The sequence below is a fragment of the Lampetra fluviatilis genome, chromosome 44, assembly GCF_964198595.1.
Source record: "Lampetra fluviatilis chromosome 44, kcLamFluv1.1, whole genome shotgun sequence".
Taxonomy (NCBI): Eukaryota; Metazoa; Chordata; class Hyperoartia; order Petromyzontiformes; family Petromyzontidae; genus Lampetra; species Lampetra fluviatilis.
The window spans coordinates 5,731,939-5,743,218 of record NC_136318.1 but is presented as its reverse complement, the minus strand read 5'-3'; the positions used below and the strand labels follow the sequence as shown (position 1 = coordinate 5,743,218).

At 50.8% G+C, this 11,280-nt stretch overlaps 1 protein-coding gene across 2 annotated transcripts in view; it reads left to right on the top strand.

The window, feature by feature from the left end:
• Positions 1-7,593: 7,593 nt before the first annotated feature.
• LOC144947341 (microphthalmia-associated transcription factor-like) overlaps positions 7,594-11,280 on the top strand; it is a 44,624-nt gene continuing 40,937 nt past the window's right edge. For both annotated transcript variants that reach the window (XM_078876615.1, XM_078876612.1), the window contains exon 1: positions 7,594-7,846. The gene's annotated coding sequence lies outside the window, so the exon portion shown is untranslated. The remainder of the gene's footprint in view (positions 7,847-11,280) is intronic.

Below are 11,280 nucleotides of genomic sequence, written 5' to 3'. Positions count from 1 at the left end.
AGAGTGTACTTTGCTCTCCGATTGTGTTGTTGGGTTTGTTCCGTGTGCTGTTCGGGACGGCGTCCCTACGTTTCTTCGCCGGTGACTTGCGCAGCGACGTGGAGTTTGTCTCCGTGCGGGAGGAGGAATCCTGGGAAAAGGCCGCGCTGCCGTGTACGGGCTTGGAGGTGTCGCGTAACACTTGGTAGCTCCGGTCCTATTTGCTGTACCGCCCATTGCCTGGCCCCACCTCGCACGCGGCCCGAGCAGGGTTTGGGAGTTTCACAAATCTAGATTTGAAGCTTTCGTGACTGCAAGGATTCATACTCTTAGTTCTTTCGGTAAAGTCACGTAGGTAAAAAATGAAATTAATAAAAATAAAACAATAAAAATCACGACGTTTCGGAGGCAACACAAGTTTCCGTCATCAGGTGGGACCGTCACAGCCACCTGATGACGGAGACTTGTGTTGCCTCCAAAACGTCGTGATTTTTATTGTTTTATTTTTATTAATTTCATTTTTTACCTACGTGACTTTACCGAAAGAACTAAGAGTATTTCACAAATCTGCCCGTGATCCGCCTACTCTTGCATCCCAAGCGCTGAGGGCGCGACTAGCACGTCGCGGCCACCGCCAATGCCCAGCTCTATGAGTTCTCCGGTTTGTTTAGACACACGTGAAGAGTTGGGGGTGTGTATTATAGTCCGTGAAATGACTGTGTTAGAACGTGTGGGTGTGTGTGGGGAATTAATTACCACAAAACCACGTGCAAAATAGCTAATTAAGCTTGTGCCGGAGGCCCCGGGGAGACGGGCGTCTATGACTTCTCCTGGCCAAACCCCATTTAGCGGAGCCAGGAGACTGAATCTTCACCCTCGGGGCTCCTCCAGAAACAACAAAAAACCACTACGGGTGGCCACGTGGAATGTTCGAACGCTCACTGCGGAGGAGAGGCTGCCACTTCTATGTCGGGAGCTGGACCGGTACCACCTGGATCTCTGTGATATTCAGGAGGTCCGATAGACCGGCTCCGGCTCCTGCCACCATGAGGGGTGGACAGTCCTCTACTCGGGGTAGGAGACTGCCAAACAACAGGGAGTGGCTCTTCTTCTGAACAAAATAACGAAGGGGGCGTGGGAGCGTGGTGGTGAGGTGTGGGAAGCTGTAAGCCCCAGGCTACTTTGGGCTCGCCTTCCCATCAACCAGAGGCGAGGAGTGGTGGTCGTGGTTACTTATGCCCCCACCGAAGACGAACGTCCGTGGAGGGATGCAGGCAAGGCCGATGAGTCAAATGGCTGCTATGACCAGTCACAGGTGCTGGCTAAAGTGGCCCCTTGGGATAGAGTCGTCTTGTTGGGCGACTTTAATGCCCGAGTTGGTCATGATGCTGGCACCTGGTCTGGAGTGATTGGAAGGCATGGGCCAGATCAGTTCAATAATAACGGTAGAAGGCTGCTAGATTTTTGTGCAGCCCATGGGCTTGTAATTATCAACACGCTGTTCCGGCATCGGTGCATCCACACATCATGGATGCCATATTTTCTGTCCGTCTGCTACAGCAGAGGTGTATGGAATTCCAACAAGACCTACATCTCTGCTTTATTGACCTGGTCAAGGCCTATGATACCATCAGTAGGCCTGGGCTCTGGGTTCTTCGGATTTTCGGAGTCCCTGACCCTCTGCTCAAGATCATTAAGGACCTTCATAATGGTGAGCGGGCCCGGGTAAAACTACGTGGCCGGGAGTTGGAGCCATTCCATGTTCACCTTGGGGTGCGACAGGGATGTCCTCTGGCTCCCACATTATTTACCATCTATTTCGACCACGTGGTTCGTGAAGCCTTCGATGGCTGTACCAGAGTAATTTCCATCTGGTACAGATACAATGGGAGTCAAGGGATGGCTCTATTGATCAACCATATTATATATGCCGATCTGGTAATTGCTGCTCGCTCAGAGGGGGAGTTGGAGGTGCTGCCGCTGAACCTGTAGATTGCCACTAAGAGGTGGGGCCTTACCATCAGCCCCACTAAAACTATGCACCTGCCTGGGTATTTTGTTCCATCGGACACTCCACCCCCACAACTCCCAATTTGTGATGGCGGCAGTTGTGGAGAGAGTGCAGAGTTTCCCATAGCTGGGCAGTGTGCTCATGACTGGCTCCGGTTTGACAGCAGAGGTCTCACTCCAAATCAGTCAAGCGACATATTTTCATCGGTTGCATAACGCTGTGTGGAAGCTACCTGGACTGTTGCTCCGCATGAAGCTTCAGGTCTTCTCGGCCAAGGTCATCTCCTCCCTTCTCTATGCTTGCGAAACATGGGCCGCCCTAATGAAACATCTTTTCGCCGGTTAGAAACATTTAGGCTGGCCTGCCTACGATCCATTATGGGTTTAACCAGGCTGGATTGTGTGAGGAGCTCACAAATCCTTGAAAGATCTGGACAAAGTCCCATCGGTGAGCTCCTCTAGCAGGCAAAGCTGCATTGGCTCGGTCATGTAGCCCGCATGTCCAGCCACCGCATGCCTAAACAGCTTTTGTTCGGCCGGACAGAGGGGGCTAAACGGTCGCGGCACGGGCTAGAGAAGAGATGGAGTGATGTGGTACAGGAGGACGTGGAGCTGAGTGGACTTGTCGATGACTGGTACCAGCGGTGTCAAGATCGGCCTCAGTGGAGGAGGCTCGTGAAGGACGCTACTGGGCAGTTGGAGGCAGTCGCCCTCCAACAACAACGGGAGGCGGAGGAGCGACACTCGCAACAACGAGCGGAGCGCCGGGTGGCTAAAGCACAGCAAGTTGGCACAGTAGGGGGCACAGGTGGTGCATCAGCCAGTCGTCTCGGTCATCTCAATCAGTCGACCCGTGGCACCTGGGTCTGTCCCGTGACCTGCCAGCGGGCGTTCGACACTTCACGTGGCCTCAACGTGCACAAAGCCTGGCACAAGCGTCGTGGTGACGTCACCGCCACTTAGAGTGTCGAATGGCGGTCGTCGTCGTTGTTGCGTGGGAAATGTTTAGTGCAGCGGTTGGCGAGTTCAACTCCTGCGCACGGCGCGTCAACACGGTGACCTCTGCGCCGGTCCCCAGAGCCCGTGGCGCGGGAACTGTCGGGCGATGCGACACCGCGTCGGCGTTCTTCGTGGCTATGCCGCTACAGCTGCTGCTGGTGCTGTAGCTCCTGCTGCTGTAGCTCCTGCTGCTGGTGCTGTAGCTGCTGGTGCTGTAGCTGCTGCTGCTGATGCTGTAGCTCCTGCTGCTGCTGCTGGTGCTGTAGCTGCTGCTGCTGTAGCTGCTGCTGCTGCTGCTGCTGTTGATGCTGTAGCTGCTTCTGCTGCTGCTGTAGCTGCTGCTGCTGGTGCTGCTGCTGCTGTAGCTGCTGCTGCTGCTGCTGTAGCTGCTGCTGTAGCTCCTGCTGCTGCTGCTGTAGCTCCTGCTGCTGCTGCTGTAGCTCCTGCTGCTGCTGCTGTAGCTCCTGCTGCTGCTGCTGTAGCTGCTGCTGCTGCTGTAGCTCCTGCTGCTGCTGCTGCTGTAGCTCCTGCTGCTGCTGCTGTAGCTGCTGCTGCTGCTGCTGTAGCTCCTGCTGCTGCTGCTGCTGTAGCTGCTGCTGCTGTAGCTGCTGCTGCTGCTGGTGCTGTAGCTGCTGCTGCTGCTGTAGCTGCTGCTGCTGGTGCTGTAGCTGCTGCTGCTGTAGCTGCTGCTGCTTTAGCTGCTGCTGCTGTAGCTGCTGCTGCTGGTGCTGTAGCTGCTGCTGCTGCTGGTGCTGTAGCTGCTGCTGCTGGTGCTGTAGCTGCTGCTGCTGGTGGTCACTCGATGCCATTTCCATAGCCCCCTCAGGGTGAACGCATTGCCACTGTGACCCCCCCCCCCTCACACAGAATTCTGACCTCTAGGGAGTTAGAACGCTGACCCTCATTCTGACCCCAAGGATGTGCGGTGGTATGGGGTGGGGTGGGGGGGAGTCATAGGGGGTCAAATTTATCTAAAGTATTACAGGCGGTCTTCGTTTTACGACGGTCATATTTACGATCGGTCCGCGTTTAAGACGTCTATACAATACCGCGCGGATCGATTTACGACGCATCTTCCGACGCGATTCGGAACGCGTTTGAACCGAGTCGCTCCGGTTTGCGACGTGTCTGTGGATACTCTGGTGAGCTGCACATGTTGCACGTGTGTGTGTGTGTATGGTGCGGTGTGTAAACACTAAACACCGCCACTGGGGAGACAAAGGCGGCCGGGCGTGGTGTTAGCCACCCACCCCCTCGTGTGCAGTGCCGGCCTTCATAGGCGCTGTGAACCCGGCGACCCGAATTCGATTCCCGCTCACGGTCAACACCGGTGACGATGATCTGAACCGGTCCTGGGCTTCCCCTAGGTCGACTCAGCCTCAAATGAGTACAGTACCCGGTGCTGTGTGTAAACATCGCCAGTAGGAAGACAAAGGCGGCCGGGCATAGTGCTGGCCACCCCCACCCCCTCCGCGTGTGGCTCGCAAATAACAGCACTTGCCCCGACAGCCTGTTAAGGCTTTCTGGGCGATCTTTGTCTTTTGTGGGTGGGGGGGGTGGGTTTGGTTCTATTTGTAAAAAAAAATTCCCATCTCACATTTTCCAAGAATTCATTTTTGGTTTCTTCCTTTAAACCAAACACCGTTGTACAGTAGTGAATGTGGGTCACTAATCACTCCTTTATATTTTTTTCGGGGCCCCCATGCGCGAAAAAAACGGAGGGTGCTGCTGCTGCTGCATGCCGCTAATACTGCCACCTCGCGATCAACAAAAGCCGTCGGTTCGATTCCATCTCCCGGCGGTTGAAAACAATATTAATGCTTCCCCCTATCCCCTCCCTTTGATGCTGCTAATCCTGCATAATGCACGGGCAAAACATGACTTTAAACCCCCCGCCCACCTCCTACGCATTTCACAAGTAGTACTAATCGCATATCTGCATTTCCCATAAATATGCTAAAATTCCTCTTGATATGCAAATTCTTTTGTCAAGGCGCTCTTCCTCCTCCCTCCCAGTTTAAATAGACGCTCCAAGCCTGGGGTGTGTCATTCAGACTCTGTCTTCTCGACAGACCTGCTCTCCACCTGAGGACGGCTGCTTGCGTTGTGGCCGAAACGTCGTGAGAATTATTTTATGTTTTATTTTTATTATTTTATTATTTCCCTTCTACGTGACTTTACCGAAAGAACCAAGAAGATGGGGCCCAAGTAGTTGATTTAATTGTAAATCTCCCCAGCCACACGGCCTCTGTCCATCGAGCAGCATATAGACGGCTTCGCCACAGTTAAGTCCATGTTCGTCAGGCGATGTGCGGTGGTGACAGGGGTATGGAGGAGGCTCGTGAAGGACGCTGCTGGTCAGTTGGGAGGCAGTCTTCCTCCAAACAAACTGAACTACAACTTCTTGGTTCTTTCGGTAAAGTCACGTAGAATGGAAATAATAAAATAATAAAAATAAAACATTAAATAATTCTCACGACGTTTCGGCCACAACGCAAGCAGCCGTCCTCAGGTGGAGAGCAGGTCTGTCGATAAGACAGAGTCTGAATTACACACTCCAGGCTTGGAGCGACTATTTAAGCTGGGATGGAGGGGGGGAAGGGCGCCTTGACAAAATAATTTGCATATCAAGAGGAATTTAGCATATTTATGGGAAATGCAGATATGCGATTAGTACTACTTGTGGAATGCGTAGGAGGTTAGGCGGGGGGTTTAAAGTCATTATGCCCGTGCATTATGCAGGATTAGCAGCAACAAAGGGAGGGGATAGGGGTTACAAAAATACAAATTTGTATTTTATTCTTAATTTAGGAGCTTTCGTGACTGTAGGAATTATTCTTTGGTTCTTTTCGGTTAAGTCACGTCTAAAAATAAAATAAAATAATAAATTAAAATAACATATTACGACGTTTGTGTTGCAATCGAAACGTCGTAATATGTTATTTTAATTTATTATTTTATTTTATTTTTAGACGTGACTTAACCGAAAAGAACCAAAGAATTGTATTTTATTTTACCAGGTCTTTAAAGCCCACTGAGCTGTGGAGATCTTTGTCAGAAGGGACCCGGCCACAAATGATAGCTCAACCAAGCGGCTTATCATCGTGTGGACATTTATAGCAGACAAATACTCTAAACGCATGTTGTTGATTCTAAATGTGGAGGGGAAAACCGGAGGACCCGGAGAAAAATCCACGCGAGCACGGGGAGAGAGGGACACGCAAACTCCAAATATACAGCAGCAGGCGTCAGGGTCGGGATCGAACCCACGACCTCCTGTATACCAGGCGAGGTAGTTAACATCTCCTAGCCACCGTGATGATGATGAGAGTGAGAGACACACAAACTTCAAATATACAGCAGCAGCAGGCGTCAGGGTCGGGCTCGAACCCACGACCTCCTGTATACCAGGCGAGGTAGTTAACATCTCATAGCCACCGTGATGATGATGAGAGAGAGACACGCAAACTCCAAATATACAGCAGCAGGCGTCAGGGTCGTGATTGAACCCACGACCTCCTGTACACCAGGAGAGGTAGTTAACATCTCCTAGCCACCGTGGTGCCCAACAACGAAGGGCAGAGGAGCGACGCTCACAACAACGAGCCGAACGCCGGGCGAATAAAACGCAGCGAATTGGCACAGCGGGGCGCACAGATGGTGAATCTTTTTCCAGTAGTCATCTCAGTCAGTCAACCCATGGCACCTGGCAGCAGCGAGCCTTCCACACGTCACGTGACGCCTTCAACGTGCACCTAGCCTGGCACAAGCGCCGTGGTGACAATTGCCGCCACTTAGTGGCGAACGGCGGCTGTTGTTGTTGTTGTCGTTGGGCTAAAGTGTGGACATATAGGCCCACCTCTTCCAAAGAAGACCAAGTTACCCAGCGTGGAAGAGTAGACCAAGTTAGTCGTCGAGAGAATATTCTTAGGTTTTTTCGGTAAAGTCACGTAGCCTCACCTTACCATATTAATACAAAGTATGCGGCCTTTGCCCCACCACCTTCTCCAACCATTATATAAACGCAGTGGTAGCTCCTGCAATCTCTCATTTACTTGATACAGCTGTCGTGGCTGTGACGGTTCCACCTGAAGACGGAAGCTTGTGTTGCCTCCGAAACGTCGTGATTTTTTATTTTATTTTAATGTTTTTACCTACGTGACTTTACCGAAAAAACCTACGAATATGAATCCTTGCAGTCACGAAAGCTTCAAATCTAGAATCGTCGAGAGAATGGTGAGGGGGGGGGCTGGGGGCTGGGGGTGGGGAGGGTGGGACTCTCAAGAGCCAGCGGCCTCTAGTGGTGGAGGAAGTCAGTCCCGTTCCACAGCAGTGTCGATGCGCCTGCACTTGCAGGGGCTGCGCTTGGCACCCCGTGTCTGTTTACAACGTGGTTGGGGGTGGGGCGAGCCCTCGCATTAGATTCCTCAGTTTGGATAAACCGCCGCCTGTCAATCAACACAGCGGGTTGGCCAATGAGGCGGCTCCGCCCCCTACCTCGCCCCCACGCGACCGCGGCAGGGCCAATGGGAGGCACGCTGCGTAGCGCCGGCGGTGGCGCGCATCCGCGCTGGGGAATCTGAAGAGGGGGCGGGGCGAGTCGAGAGTGGGCGGGGCGAGGCGAGGCGGGGCGGAAGTTCCCGCCAGAGGCCTAAGCGGTCGTGAGGGGAAATTAACGAAAATATTTTCGTTGTTAAATTTCGAGTTACAATCCATCGAATATCCTTCTACTCTCGCGTCTTGCTTCCTAATGAAACGACGTTCCGTGTCGTGACCAAAACCTTCTTGGTTTGTTTTTTTGTTTAAGGAAAAATCGTCCGCGGTGGTTTCGATTCTGCTGCTGCGTCGAGCGGGGCGGGTGAGTGTCGCACGCGCGGTGGGGTAACGTGAGGGTAACGTTAACACGTTAACAGCAGGGTAACGCTAATAGCAGGGTAACGTTAATAGCATGGTAACGTGAGGGTAATGCGGACAGCAGGGTAACGTTAACAGCATGGTAACGTGAGGGTAACGCTAATAGCAGGGTAACGTTAACAGCATGGTAACGTGAGGGTAACGTGAACAGCAGGGTAACGTTAACACGTTAACAGCAGGGTAACGCTAATAGCAGGGTAACGTTAACAGCATGGTAACGTGAGGGTAATGTGGACAGCAGGGTAACGTTAACAGCATGGTAACGTGAGGGTAACGCTAATAGCAGGGTAACGTTAACAGCATGGTAACGTGAGGGTAACGTGGACAGCAGGGTAACGTTAACAGCAGGGTAACGTTAACACGTTAACATCAGGGTAACGTTAACATCAGGGTAACGTTAACATCAGGGTAACGTTAACAGCAGGGTAACGTTAACAGCAGGGTAACGTTAACACGTTAGCAGGGTAACGTTAACAGCAGGGTAACGTTAACAGCAGGGTAACGTTAACACGTTAACAGCAGGGTAACGTTAACATCAGGGTAACGTTAACAGCAGGGTAACGTTAACAGCAGGGTAACGTTAACACGTTAACAGCAGGGTAACGTTAACACGTTAACATCAGGGTAACGTTAACAGCAGGGTAACGTTAACAGCAGGGTAACGTTAACACGTTAGCAGGGTAACGTTAACAGCAGGGTAACGCTAACAGCAGGGTAACGTTAACACGTTAACAGCAGGGTAACGTTAACACGTTAACAGCAGGGTAACGTTAGCAGGGATACGTTAACAGCAGGGTAACGTTAACAGCAGGGATACGTTAACATCAGGGTAACGTTAACAGCAGGGTAACGTTAACACTGAGCAGGATAACGTGAACAGCAGGGTAACGTGAACACACAGGAGGGAGGGGGGTAACGTTGACAACGTTGTCCGTGATGAAGGTTGACTTCTCCCAACTTGCTCACCTCGTTAACGACTGCCACGTGTTGTTCGCGTGACAAACCCTCCCCTGTGCGTCGGGTGGTGGCGGCATGTTTGACGACACATTTATATTTACGTGTGTACCCCCCCCTCTCCTCCCTCCCTCGTGAGTAACATCTCAGCTTTTTTATTTTATTTTTATTTTACTTTTATAAATTTAAAACTTTTTACCTACGTGACTTTACCGAAAAAACCTAAGAATATGAATCCTTGCAGTCACGAAAGCTTCAAATCTAGAATTAACATCTCAGCTGTTTGTTCTTGAACGCACGGTCTGGGTTAGCTGTGGAAGAGTAGACCAACATACACCCCTGTCTTTAGAGAGAGAGAGAGGGGGGGGGGACTCTTAGAGTATGTGACCCTTTTCCCGAAAGTTCAGCATCAGAATCTGGATTCATCCGGAAGGAATCCGATGAGCTGTGAAGTTCTTTTCACAGGCGTCCAGTCGGGGGCTTGTCAGCTGGCATAGGGGTGAGCGAGCAGTTGCAGGGCTGCGCTTTTACCGTTCATCATTGGCATCGGCCTTGATCAATCAATCCACTGCTGGATGAATGCCTCCCTCCCATCCGCGACCTGTCTGCAACTATCGCACGATCCTGCGATGAGATGGGCATCACGGTGGCTAGGAGACGTTAACTACCTCGCCTGGTGTACAGGAGGTCGTGGGTTCGATCCCGACCCAGACGCCTGCTGCTGCTGTATATTTGGAGTTTGCGTGTCTCTCTCCCCGTGGACGCGTGCATTTGTCTCTGGGTCATCCGATCCCCCCCCCCCCCACATTTAGAATCAACGTCACGCGTTTAGAGTAGTTTGGCTGCTGTACATCTCCACGTGACAAGCCACTTCGTTGAGTTATATAATGTGTGGTCCAGGTAGCTTCTGTGCCTTACATGGTGTCATGTACCTTGGACTTCTTTCGCACCGTACTTAGGCAACCGCGCTCATCTGGAGGGCTGCTGCCCGAAACGTCGCACGTTTTTGAGGCAGCGCTTCTGACGAATTCGTGGAATTTTTTTGTTTCAAGTTGCGGTGTAACAATCCCACCCTCGGCAACACTGAGCTGATTTCACCATCGCTTCCGTCTCCTCGATGGACGTACCCCCCTGGGACGCGTTCTATTATTTGACTGCCGCTCCGTAATTCGCCTCGATCCATCATCGCTTCGTTGTGCCTTTCCCGGGTGCCATTAAGCTATTTACAGATTTTAATTGCGCCAGTTTAGAATAAGAAGGGGAAAAAACAACCATCAAGAGAATATGTCTGTTAATTGTGTTGTTGTTACAAACTCATTGGTTTTTTCGGTAAAGTTACGTAGAATTTTTTTTTAATTAATTAAAAATATTTTGTTTTCATTTTTGTTTATTTTATTTTCCACCTTCGAGAGTGTGGATCCTTGCAGTCACGAAAATCTCAAATCTAGAATGTGTTGTTGTTGTGTCGCTGTTTGTTGGTGTATTTATCGGGCCAATGGTCGCCTCGGTGAAACATCACCATCACCGTCATTTGTGGTCGATAAAATAGTTACCGCATTGTGGAAATCCAACTATGGATGAACTGGCGCTTGCCATGGTGATGTGGAATTTTCACTATCGGTTCGAGGAAGCCACTTTTAAATCATCCAGATTGAAAAACTAATTTCTTTCGAACTGCTTTTTGTTTTTAGTTTGTTGTCCTTAGTTTAACACGTTAGCGCAGTTAGCTACGTACGGTGCGAAAGAAATTCGACATGCACACATAACCGTGTGTGTGCGCAGACGCCTTTATCGAGCGGTACATAGAGCATGTCTGGTGGCGATGATTATTGCTTACCCAGCTTCATTGAAGGATCCTCCTGCGTTTGGATATTTGCACAGTTGCATTCGCGAGTGGAGAATCCACCTCTCATCAGCCGTGTTGCCCCATGAAACCAATCCACCCCTCAAGGCTCTACTGGGGTTTTTTTGGTGACCCAAATTCGGGAATTGGGGTTGTGTTGCGATCGAAACTTCGTGATTTATTTTATTTCTAACTGCGTGACTTTACCGAAAGAACCAATGAGTATGGGGTTGTAGGATAAAACATTTTTTCGAGTTGTCACCAAAGAAGAGACTCTAATATAATTTACATCACCTTTATCAAAATATGTATTTATGCTGGAGGAATCTGATGATCTATAAAGCTCTTTTTTCACAGATGCCCAGTAGTTTCACGCAAATGTCCAGTCTGAATTCACTTCTGGGTGAACTCCTGCCCACACGATACCAATCATTCGGTGTGGATAGGAGGGGTGGGTAGCGGTTCGATCCTCGTTCACAGCCACCACCGGTGACGATTATTTGAACCGGTCCTGGGCCTCCCCTAGGTCGACTCAGCCCCGCAATGAGTACCCGGTGTGGTGTGTAAACACCGCCACTGGG